This window comes from Dermacentor variabilis, chromosome 5 (genome assembly GCF_050947875.1).
Source record: "Dermacentor variabilis isolate Ectoservices chromosome 5, ASM5094787v1, whole genome shotgun sequence".
Classification (NCBI taxonomy): Eukaryota; Metazoa; Arthropoda; class Arachnida; order Ixodida; family Ixodidae; genus Dermacentor; species Dermacentor variabilis.
In genome coordinates, this window is record NC_134572.1 from 49,354,285 (window position 1) to 49,366,700 (window position 12,416).

General features: G+C 49.1%; 2 protein-coding genes across 4 annotated transcripts in view; one reads left to right on the forward strand and one right to left on the reverse strand.

Annotated features, from left to right (window-relative positions):
• The window catches only part of LOC142582567 (uncharacterized), a 281,846-nt gene that overhangs the window by 209,978 nt on the left and 59,452 nt on the right, over positions 1-12,416 (reverse strand). For 2 of the 3 annotated variants that reach the window (XM_075692427.1, XM_075692428.1), the window contains one exon: positions 12,157-12,243. The gene's annotated coding sequence lies outside the window, so the exon portion shown is untranslated. The remainder of the gene's footprint in view (positions 1-12,156; positions 12,244-12,416) is intronic. The other variant, XM_075692429.1, reaches the window with a different exon arrangement.
• Positions 10,911-12,416, forward strand: part of LOC142582568 (uncharacterized) — a 113,804-nt gene continuing 112,298 nt past the window's right edge. The window contains exon 1 of the mRNA XM_075692431.1: positions 10,911-11,031. The gene's annotated coding sequence lies outside the window, so the exon portion shown is untranslated. The remainder of the gene's footprint in view (positions 11,032-12,416) is intronic.

Sequence of the window (12,416 nt, forward strand, 5' to 3'; positions counted from 1 at the left end):
GACAGTCTAGCGTGACTCTCAAATGGAACCCGCAAGACGAGCATACAGCAAACAGCTTACGAGCACACAGCTCACGAGTACATTGACGAGCACGACAACGAGCACACACTAGCAGCCGACAATCGCTGCTTATATGCACTCCGCTCGACGTCATAGTTCGACGTCATTGTAGATGACCCGCCCTTTTGAAGGAGGCGGGCTCTCGACTTGGAGGAGGATGACGGCTCACACACACGCACACACACACATGTTCACGGTCCGAAATCGACACCACGCGAATTTCGTAGAACTCGGAGCCGTTCCGGGTAGCGCGCCCGGGTAGCACATTGTCTTGCGTCTTGGTCGGCGCGTGGGAAGGAGCCTTCGTCGGCTTTCCCGCGGCAACTCCCCCACCCGTAGCAGATCAGGTCCGCGTTGTCGTGTTGCGCACAAAGCCTGCTCCTTCAGTCACAACGGCGACGAGGCTAGAGCGTAACGGTGGCGGTTTCAGCACAAAGCCTGCTTCGTCAAACGCATCCTAGCTGAAGCGACGGAGAGTGGAGGATGCGCGCATTGTTCCCGACACAAAGTCGACTTAGTCACGCCGTGGCTAGAGGTTGGCGGCGGCGTTCCAAGATGAGGTTGCCACCGCTGGCGTAAATGGCTGGCAAACTTGCACTGCAGCTGGCCGTTCTTAACAGCGGAGATTGCCTGCTCTTGAAAGCTCATGCTTACGAGACAAACTAAGCGGACAAAAAGACACTACGAAAAGAAAAAAAAATGTAACGGAAACAAGGTGCGGGTGGTTTTCCCTCCTCTTTCCTCGTTCGCTTTTATTCGGTCGAAAGAATTCGGTAAGAGTGGCAAGGAGAATAGTCAGGCAAGAGCAGTGAACGGCTCCTGAAACGAGCGGTGTCATACGTATTGCTTAACATCGAACACGTAGATGCGGCCCTTTAGTTGCTTCGAGAGTCAAACTCATAATTCCTTCGGCAAATAATGCGCAGCGGCCGGCTAATAATGCGCAACGGGGTCTTGGAGGCTAAACTGAAACCGACGAACGCGGACGAACTACAGCCGAGGGAGGAGAAGGCCGAACGCGACACGACTTCCGAGCAACTCAGCACATCCCCACAGCGACACGCGTCCGCGGTCAAGGAAGGCACAGGAAGGGAAAGAGAGGGCGCACTGCGACGAGTTTCATGCAGGGCAAACAAGTAGGCAGCACGACATCCGCGCATTATAGCGCCAGGAAGAAACAAAAGGAGAGTACGAAGAAGTCAACAGCGCGCGACAAGTGGGAGGGGGGGAGTTGTGCTGTGAGGGAGTTAAGGGAAGAAGTAAAAGAGCGGAAAACAAGCGAGCTATTCAAGGCGACGGAACAAGGCGAAGTAGAGCGCGGGGAGGCAAGGGCAGCCGCAGCGCTTGCGTTCTTTGCGTAGCGAAGGAGGGAGGAAGCCTCGCAGGGACTCGTGGTCGCGATTGAATTAGGGAAGAAACAGGGAGCCCGGCGGGGAAGGGCAGCTCGTTTCGGTTTGGCCTCCTCGACTGGCAAAGTGAGCGACGCACAGGAAAAGCTGCCGACAGATTTGCTGGCGTCGCCGGGACGCGATCGCCGCCGCGGATGACCGGTCCGGCGACGACCGGCACCGACGCTAGGCCGTCTTCCGGAACGCTTAGGCAACAAAAGGACGCCCCTCCCGCCCACCCGCCGTCGGTGGCGGCGAGCGAACGCTTGCAAGGGCGCGCGCGTGCCGACCGGAGCGAGGCAAATAGTGCGCTTCCTTGCATCTCACGGCGGCTGCGAGGGAAAGAAGAGCGCGCAGGGCGCCTCATACGTGATGCACGGGAACGCCATTCGGAAGACGGGGACGGGCATTGTGTCCGAGCGCGCCCAGAACCGGCAGACGAAGTGATTGCTTCTGCACAGGGTCGCAGTACTGCACGCACGCACGAGCATAAAGGGTGGATCTATGCACATCCGAAATAGTAGGCTACTTCGATCTGTCAGCGTTGGTTCAATCCACTCGCTTCCTTGCCTTACACGCTTGCGTCATCGCTTTGTGCATTTATACAGCGGGCAGAACAGCCCTGCCGTGATTCTACCATTTTATGTTTCAAGCCACGCTGCGCCTGCTGTTTCACTAATATCGTGGCGAATGCATCTTTACGCCGATATGGAAGGACAAGCATGGTCTACTTTATTTTCTTATACGCTGTAAACCTTGCCTGTCCGTCCCTATGATAAGAGAAATGGTCATAGTTTCGTGTTGTGTAACGGTTGTAAGGGCATCGAAGCGGCCATTTTTACGAGTATCAACAACTGTTGAAATGCTTCTGAACAAGTAGCGCCAAACTTGCACTCAAAGATATTATTCTGGGGTTACGAGCGCTCTCCATTATTGATCACCACATACCTTTTATTTACACAAGTGTTGGTAGGATGCCCTCCTTCTAGAGCCTTTCTCCACCCCTCCCTCACAGAGTCATGTGTAGGAAGATACTTCTACGCCGGCGAAGCCCTCTGCTTCTAAATAAAGGTTCTCTATTTCTCTTATCTGGAGGAACTTCCAAGCTGAATACTTGTAGTGGACAATAGGCGATTATGCAGTAGGACCACACTTATGCTACTGACCGATTAAAAATAAAGCACAACTGGTATAACTTGGAATATCAGATCGGCACAAAATAGCCGAAAGAGTTAGTAACAATTTCACAACACCTTGCAGCTATGATATTAGAGGGACTCGTGATTAATAGCAAATAACCATACATACTTCGCGTACAAGACATTATGTTAATTTTCCTATCGGTCATCGAAGCGAACTGCAGAGGACGTATTTCTGCATAGTGTAACGATAGACGTATCAGCAGCTGTCATTTCTTCACCAAATATCCCAGTCTCTTACGATTGTAAACTATTTTCCATCACTGACAGCGCTGCGTGCACAGCCATTTCTGCTACATATTTCTAGATGTATTCTCAGGGAAGATTATAATTTCGTATGATAACGCTTAACATACATCGCAACGGAGTTACGAGCTATCAAGATGGAAGAGCGAAGGCTAGGCCTGTTGTTTCCATGATTAGCTGTGTAAGAAACACAGTTACGATGCCTGCGGCCACACCTCTTTCATCTTCGAGATTCCTACCGTTTCTCTTACGTTATTTAAATGGTGTGTGATAATCAATCAATCAACCAACCAACAAATTGCCGATCGAATACAAATTATTGTACCCTGAGCGCATACATTCTGGAACATTTCAATTCCGGACTCCGACACACCGTCACATCTGCGTCGAAATGGCTGATTCACCGTATTGTCAGTGCTTTATTTACGTCATTCTTCCCCAGACTAACTGTCACTTCAGTCGTTTTTAGTTGATGTCAAAAAAAAAAAAAATTGCCGCGAGAACCGCGAAACCATGTTACTTTCGATTGCTTTTCTAAACGATTTAATGAGTTATCTGACTGATGCCTAGGATCGCGCGACACACTTCATGCAAGAGCTCGTGACAACTGACGTACAACGAAGATGTCAACGCGGAGAAGCTGAGAAGCGCGTGATTAACTGGACAGTGAGAAACATCAGTTCAAAACAACAATGACATGAGAAAATAGAAGATGAGACGTATTAATAAGGTGACTAACACTGCTGCTTCGATGCGACTCAAAGCTCGCTTAACGACACGCAAAAACGTCTGCGAAACGCTCCAATCATCGATCGCACCCAGGCTGGCCAAGCTGGACGCTTGTCTCGACCGCGCCACTGCCGCCGCCGCCGAGCGCACAATACAATTCGTACTTTTTACCCCCGTCCTTTTTTTCACGCGAAGCTGGAGCGGCGAGCCTCCCCGCTCAGCGGGCTTCCTGGTGCTGCCATCTGGTGGGAGACTCATGAAACGCACGCCGGGGCTCCTCCAAAGCAAAATGAAGGAAGCGCGCGAAAGACGCCCCAATTTCAGCGAAACAATGCTAGCCGATGAAAACACAAAACGGTCTTTGTGGAAGTCGGCCCTAATCCTCCTCCTGTGTCTACCGAGTAGGCCTGTATACATTATGCAACTCAATGTGCATGACTATGTGTACCATGTGTGCAATAAAACAACAGTTTAACAACGACGTCATGACTGAAAAGGATTTAATTAGCAACCGCCCAACGACGGCCTAGCAAAGTCTAACTTGGTGCAAGTAAATATCTAATTTGGTCAAAAAAGAAAAAAAAAGTGCTTTCGCACGATATTCTGTACTTGGCGCATACAAACTGACCGTAATCTTTTTTCTTCTCCTAGATCACTATTGGCCGTTTAGGTGCGACCAGTAGGTTCGCGAATTAAACTTATTTTACGGCTTCGGTTTGAACGTCTCATCAAAGCAGCGCTAGATGCCTGCAGGTATCACTTGCGGTGTGTGTGTGTGTGTGTGTGTGTGTGTGTGTGTGTGTGTGTGTGTGTGTGTGTGTGTGTGTGTGTGTGTGTGTGTGTGTGTGTGTGTGAGAGCAAGCGAGAAAGAGAGAGAAGCAATACGCGAAAGGCAAGGAGGTTAACCAGGCTGGGCCCGGTTGACTACCCTGCACTAGGGTAAGGGGGACGAAGATGAGGAGGAGACGAGAAAATTGCCAGTTTCGCCCGAATCACTGACTGCAATACGCGGGTGCGCAAAAATTTCTGCCACCCTTAGAAGGCTTAACACGCTGTGTAGGGCCTCTAATGACATCGCACAGGCGCCACTATACGCTACCCGTAAAAAGCCGTGCCAGTAAAATTACAACATTTTCAGGTTTTGGCACTGACAGTCTTTTGCTCGTGCGATATTTAACGGTATGACAAAATTCAAGATAGAAGACATGCACTGTGAATGTTTTGTTTCAAGAGATTTGTTTGCGGGCTGCCGTTTTGAAATGTCCGAGGAATAATTCAGTCAAGAACGTTAGACCTAGTATGATCAACTTTAGTGATTGAATAGTATAGCAATTTAACCCAGGTGCACGGCATTGATAAGTATTATAGCATACACACACCTAAATGTAGGCGGAGCCCTATAGGGACGACGACGGCGAAAATTCGCTTGGTGTGTCCCCATAACTGCTACAGAAATAAAGATTTCATAGACACGAACACGCGCATGCACAAATGTTCATAGTTCAGTCAACCACAGGCGGTCATTTGAGCTAGCACACCTTAAGAAGCGCAGTAGCACCATCATGGGCTTTTGTAAAGTAGCAAAATGCCGTGTTATACATTGCAGGTGCATCAGGAGTTAAAAATGGGAATTATGATAGCAATTACTTTGCACACTGAGATGTGTTGTTAAACATACAGACCAAGTCTTCGCCCTCTCTTATTAGCATTTTGCTTAAAGCGTATCAGCTTAAAAGCGTACCGAATGGAAAAGTGAGATCAGCCGTCTTAGCAAATCACCTTTCTGCAGCACGAAAAAAGCCACTCTTACCGTGAGCACTGTGCAGCTCGCCGTCATATCGTGTAATTGACAGCACCTGCGCGGGCCTGGTAAATCTTTTATCTGGTAAATATTAACTACATTGTATTTCAAATCAGTCAGATTGACTGAACTCAGGAACTTTTCAGAGCTTCTAATGAGCCGGAACGTCTCAAAATACGGGATAATACCATGAAATCGGGGGCGCCAAACTCAGGCACCGGCACTAGAGTTTCGGAAGGAAGGTCAATAAATAAAAGTTCGGCCTTCATTTTCTTTCCTGGTAAGCTAACTCTTGCCCCAGCATTAACGAAAATACAGCTTTAAAATAATAATTTACCGCTATAAGTGATTTAGTGCTTCTCTTTAGCGTCCTTTTAATGCTCTACCTCCAATGCGTCCACTCCAGCGCTGCGTTTTCATAGGAATGCATTAACGAAGCCGAACACATTCCCCGTAAGACTCGGTGACACGCCCATCTGGGACTCCTCACGGAGCAAGTAAATTAAGGAACACCTGCGGTATCATTGTCCCCGTTACAACCTCCAGAGGCGCGTTATCCAGCCAGCATTAAAGCAACTTAATACAAGGTTTTTTTCAGAGGCGAAGCAACGGGAATATTACTAAGGTTCCTGAGTAAACAGGTCTGCACGACCGTTTACAGACTCGGCGTAGTCTTAATGTGTGCGCACAGCTAGTGCGATTTCACACCCTTATCTTCTGCTCCTCCGAGTCCCTTTCTTCAGGTGCAGGGAATGTTTGCCAGCCGGCAGATATTCAGCATGCACTCTGAAGTCTGACGGAATCAACGAACGGTGAGAAGTCACGCTGGGACGCTTTCTTGTGCGCGTTGGAATAGCCGACGTTAGGTTTCGCCTCACGCAACTGACTTATAGGCTGGCCAAGGCCGCCATATTGGCGCGGCATAGAACAATCACGTGAGGCGAAACCGAACGTCGGCTATTCCAACGCGTAGAAGATAGCGGCTCTGCAAACACAGGAAAGAACGTGACGGGCAACATTTAACAGAACATGTTTTTCCTGCCAACAACGAATCCTTCGAGACTTAGGTACAGATTTTAGCGGTTGTGTGAAGCCGTGCCACCAATTATTCTACAAATGAAAAAAAAATGATCTATTTCTTTATGGCTGAAGGTGAACATGGCTGAAGGTGAAGCTTTCTTTGTCTCTTCCCCACCCCCACTAGCCCCTGTGACCCAGGCTGGAAGAAACCTTAAATGTATTTACATCACTGTCAGACTTCGCTGCGCACACACCTCTCATCAACTGTAATTCTATTGACAGACATTACACAGCGCCTTCGTTAAACACAAATTTAGCTGCTGCGGGCGACGAGGCCTGTGCGCATGTCATCTACTATACTGCTGCTACCTGGCTAACTAAAGCAAGCTTCGCGTTATTCATAATGTGACAATGCGCTGGAGCTACAATCATTTGGAAATTATTCTTGCAGACCAGCGCACGACAATGCAGGGACAGAGAAAGAAGAGGCGCGGGCGAAGTGCGACGTCCGTTTCTAAGCTTTATCTGTTTCTGTGTTGTTAGGCACTGGAGTTTAATAATAGAACAACAACATATACAAACCTGTATTGCCCCCGTGATTGTTTAGTGGCTATGGTGTTGGGCTGCTGAGCACGAGGTCGCGAGACCGAATCCCGGCCACGGCGGCCGTATTTCGATGGAGGCGAAATGCGAAAACGCCCATGTACTTATATTTAATGTGCACGTTAAATAGCCCCAGGTGGTCCAAGAGAGAGAGAGAGAAAACAAGGGTAGGAAAGGCAGGGAGGTCAACCAGAACAGCATTCGGTTTGCTACCCTACACTGGGGGTGGGGGAAAGGGGAACAGAAAGAGGAAGAAAGGGAGAGAGTAAGTACTGAGTACGTGTGGGAGGGACACCATACACAATGACACTATAAACGGTCTGTTAAGCCCGTGCACTTCAAGTACCGCACTAGTCCCCTACTATGGTGTGCCTCATAATCAGAACGTGATTTTGGCCCGTAGAGCCCCATAATTCAGTTTTAACAAACCTGTATTGCTTCATTTTCCGTGTCATACCTGTACCGCAAAGCATAGAGTTTGATACAATAACGCCCATCGGGAACACTGGCGCTAGTGTCTACAGGAGCTGCAATGGGAGTGGTTGAGCCAGCATGGAAATTAATGGAAGCACGTGGATTTGCCTAAACCTCGTCTTTCTGGCTTCAAGCGGCTTCGTGACCTAGTAAAATCGTCGTTTTCAACGATGTGCTCAGTAATAAATAATGAAATAAACATCATTAAAATTGTCCGACGGCAGCATTCGAACACAGGACCTCTAGCACAGACGCCCGATATTCAAGCCATTACGCCACGGACGCCATGCATCGACAAGCGACATATAGCGCCCTTATGAATTTATCGCGGGCAAGTACGCGAATTGAGACGCCTAGCGCGCTTCGATTTAGCCACCTCGACAAGCTGAACCGTTGCATGCAACTAGTAGCCATTGTGCGTGTTCGCAGCGTCTTCTGCACTTAGAAAAGTACAAACTGCGTTGAAGTGTATGACAATGAAAGCACACAAAACATAATAATCGAATCCACAAGAACGTCTCAATCCACAAGCACGGAGATGAGACAAATCCATGAACTTCCCACCATTTCAATGGTGGCTCAACGATTGCAGCGCAAAATTTCCTTCCAGTATATTGTAGAAAGCACTATGCCGCAAAGCACACCGAAAGCAGTAGCCAGGAAACTACCGATAGTGAGTTTTAGCAACCGTTGTGGCTGACACGAAGCGTGAAAGAAACACAGATGAAACACACAGGAAAACTTAGGTAAGGCTTCAACACTCTACCTTACGAATGACGGATTCCTTTACAAAGTATTCAGGTAGAGTGGAAAAATTGTGGCGCAATTACAAAGCAGACATCGATGATTGAGACTACGTAGACAATCGGATACTATCACAAATTCTGTCGCTACTGCTATGCTTACTAATGACTAAGGCTAACGTGTTGACAAAACACAAACAAGGAGGCGCCACCTTGGGGATATGATCGTACTGAGGTTGACCGCGGAACTTCAGGCGGTTTGAGCCCAACCGAATAACAGTGGCAGAACTCAGTGATTAGCTAATTTGCTACTAAAAGCCGAAAGATTGGAAAGAACGATAAAGCGTTTGACAGAGAAAGGGGCCAGAGGGAATGAGGTGCAGGGAAACAGTAGAAAAGAAACCGAGCAACGGTGCCTTTTCTGACTATAAAAACCGCCTATGCAAAAAGAAAAAAAGAAAAGAAAGAAAGAGAGAGAGAACGCACGCGGAAGCAAGCAGGTAAACGCGGCCGAATCACAAAAGAAGCGACGGTGTGCGCCTGAGGCACCTACTGAAGCAATCCTTTCGCTTCGAGCAATCCAATTGCGCGCTAGAGTCCATGAGCGCGCGCTTTACGACCACATCAAACTGCGGGGGCGAGCGGAGACGGGCCCCTTCCTCCTCACTCATAAAAGTCGGATCTTCCCGTCTCGGCCGGGTAGCGAAAGCAAGAGCAGGGTGAACTCACAGCCAACGGAAGCAAACCGCCGCGCACGAAGCCACAGAAACAATGCCAGTGGCAACTGAGCAGAACAAATCGAGAAATAAAAGAATAGGTTCGCCCTAAGCGAACCAAAAGGAGAAAAAGATGAAGAGACAGAACATACCTCCTTCACTGAACCATGGGGAAAAAGCAAGCTCGTAATTAATCAGGTCCACAAAAGAGAAACACCGTTGTACGCGAAAGCGCAGCCGGGAAAGGGGGTCCGGGCGAATCGAAGCACAAACAGCCGATAAGACGACTCAGAAGTATAAGAAGAGAGAGAGACAGATAGAATAGAGAGAGACAACGTACAGGCACTGGCGGACGGCAAGGAGCGCAGACAACGGCAGAAACCTGTTCCACGGAACCCCTCCCAAATGGGACTCGGCATAGCGCATTAACACCACCGTGATGGACCTTTAGAGGCCTACTTTCACACCAGGGGCAGGCTCGTCGGCGCTTGTCTGGCTCCAGGCTCACTGCACTCGCGAGGAGGAGGCGGAACGGGAGGACGAGCGCGTCGCGTTCGCGCCACACAGGCGGCGGCCGGCCGGCGTGGCTTTCAGCGCCGAGCGTTTTCGGTCCTTTATCACGGCCCCATAAACGTCAGGACAGGCTGTTCGCGCGCGCTTGACCCCGTGTCTCGGAACCGGCCCCATCGTCCGAGAGCGAAAGGGAGAGCGCAGCCACATCAAAGTGACAGCGAGGTCCCGGCGACGAGCGTCCGACATCAGAGTCACACTCTAGTGTACTACTGCACGCGCCAGAGAAGGGCGGGTGACAGAGAAGCCGCCACGATGCTTTATTTCCAGGCCCTCGTCCGAGCCACCTAAGGGGCTGCCCGAGTCATCGGCACGAACATTAGCCCCAACGAGGAAAGCCGCACGGTGGCGCGCATTAGGTGCCGAGATAAAAAGAAAAAGAAAAGAGAAAACACTGGTTCGCCTCAAGGGCGAACGTGACACGCAGGAGCGAAAGACGGATAACCCGCGAACGACGTGTAAACAAAAGGGGCACAACTCCGCATGCAAGCAGCAGTGCGCGCGCCTCTCCACGTGTGCATGTGCTTCGGTGTGCTTATGCGGCCGTATATGCTGAGTGCGTCCGAGTGCGCGAGCGCAATGCCATTGTTCCGGAGAAGTCTCTCGAAGCGCGCCTATTTTACAGAGGCTATCTGTTCGTGGACTTCCCGAAGGCCAATCATTGAAAATAAGTTTCTCGTCACGTGCACAAAGAAAGAAACGAATACCACTGCGCGAGGATGTGAAGCACCAAGCCAGGTATCTGGTATTTCTTGGTTATGTATGCGGTTTAGCAGACAGAAAATGCCGCTCCTAATAGAGCCCGAAATGAAGCGATGTAACCACGGCATATTATTAAAGTGTCAAAGGAAGAGTGTGTCACACATGCTTTTTGTTGGTGGCGACAGTAACTGTTGCGTCTTGCTACTGTCACAAAACATTTCATACGCTGGAGAGGAAGAGAAAGATAGGACTATTTGCTTTCTCAACTAAATAGGGTACGGCAGAAGCAGCGAGTTCCGTCGAATTTTTTTTTTGGCGTCAATACAGCTATCACTCCCGGCGGAGTTACGTAGAATTGTCACATACGTCAGTGAAGCATAAAGTGAAGTTTAATCAAGAAAAGTTCACGCATGTATGACGTGTTGAAGAATAACGAAACATTAAAAAACTGACTTGACGAGCCCGAGCTCTGAAAGATGAGTGAAGGGAGCGCAAATCTTGGCGTACGCTACTTCAAACAACCATAATCCAAGACAATGGCAAATGAGTGTCCGGCTCCAAAGACGCCGATTTCTCTGCAGCGGAACGGTGGCGCCATCACCGCGCGACATTTTCAACTGTGTTTTGCCGTAGCGGTGACAGATTGCGTCACAGATTGACAGATTTCGCAGTGACATTGCGAGTTGCGTGTGGGTCACCATATGCTAGGCCTTCATCCTTCGGTATCGAGAGCCAAACTCAGGAAGGCCGCCAAGGAAGCCCCCTAACTTCACTGGCAAGGTGAGATAAAGCGTATATAGCGAAAGTCTACAAGCCCATTCACTTCCCATGAAGGGGCAGAAGGGTTAGAAACGGCTACCCGTGCGGTTCGAAGCGGCAGGCCAGGTGTTTCCATGTCGGGCGATGATTTAACTTCTGTTGCATCCGTGTGCGACACACCGACAAAAGCTTGCTCTTGCGGCAAAAAAAAAACCGAAATAGCTTCATAAATACTATTGCGCTACTAAGCGAGATCGCTCTCGGTGCCAGCGGACCACAACTCACCCACGAAGAATGCACCCGGACACTTGCAAACGCGCAATGACACGCGCCACCTACATCGCGAGTGTCCAGCCTTGAACGGGGAGCGGTAAGCATGTGTGAGGATTACGTCAATGTTCGTCGAGATTTAAGCGATGACTGCGAAGTCAGCCTCCTCGGTATATTAATGGAATGACTCGTCCGCCCTTGCGAAATGTGCAACAATATACAGCTTTCTGTGCGCTTTAAAAGTGCTCGCAGCAGTGAAGACGCTCTTAAGAATTTCATCTTTGGATAGTTCCTGAAACGATGTTTCATAAAAGCTAAGCGCGAACAAACATACAAAGACACGTCGCCTGCCCTTCTTTGTGCGTGGGCGTCTGTTAGCACCTGATGTCCGCTTAGCAAGCGTGCACTGTCTTTATCCATGTTTTATTTGAATCTTAGTCAATTAAAACTGGTTTATAACAAACTCACCTCTTTAAGAAAATGATCAAGTGTGCAGAACGTTTTTCTTTCCCTAATATTCTATTTTATCAGCACATAGCTGTCATATAGTTCGTCCGGTCAAGCCACTCTCCCACTCAACTATCACAAACTCTTTTTCTTTCTTGGAATAGAAAGTGAACGCGTTCACAAATCTAAAGTACGCAAGCAATAGGAATCGATTGCGTCATCAGCGTTACGTCGGCACACCTGGGTGTACTGGGAGCAACAGCGGTTGCCGGGAGGATACTACGCAATTTCACTTGTTGGACGACTGACGCACCGCGAAATAACGCGCAGAAGGACAGTAAATAATCGCGCTACAGTACCAATTATCAGATGCTGCCCGACAGTCCCCCGGACGCGTCGCTATATATCAGGGCTTTACGCCCGGCTTACCGACCGACTACAAGACTGACAAATCCAAATCCGGAACACCACAAGCCAAGGGCTCCCGGCATATCCATGCACCTCGATTCGGCTTACCTGCGATAGGATAAATAGGGAGAGAGAGAGATGAAAAAAACATCATCAGTGAGACGTGCGTTTTGTACGTTCCCAAACAGTTAACAACTTCAGAGGGAGGTAGAACGATGAAGAAGTACCCAAAAGACAATTTGCGCAAGCTTGGGTTCTTTTGTACTCCTTTGGTGCTCTTC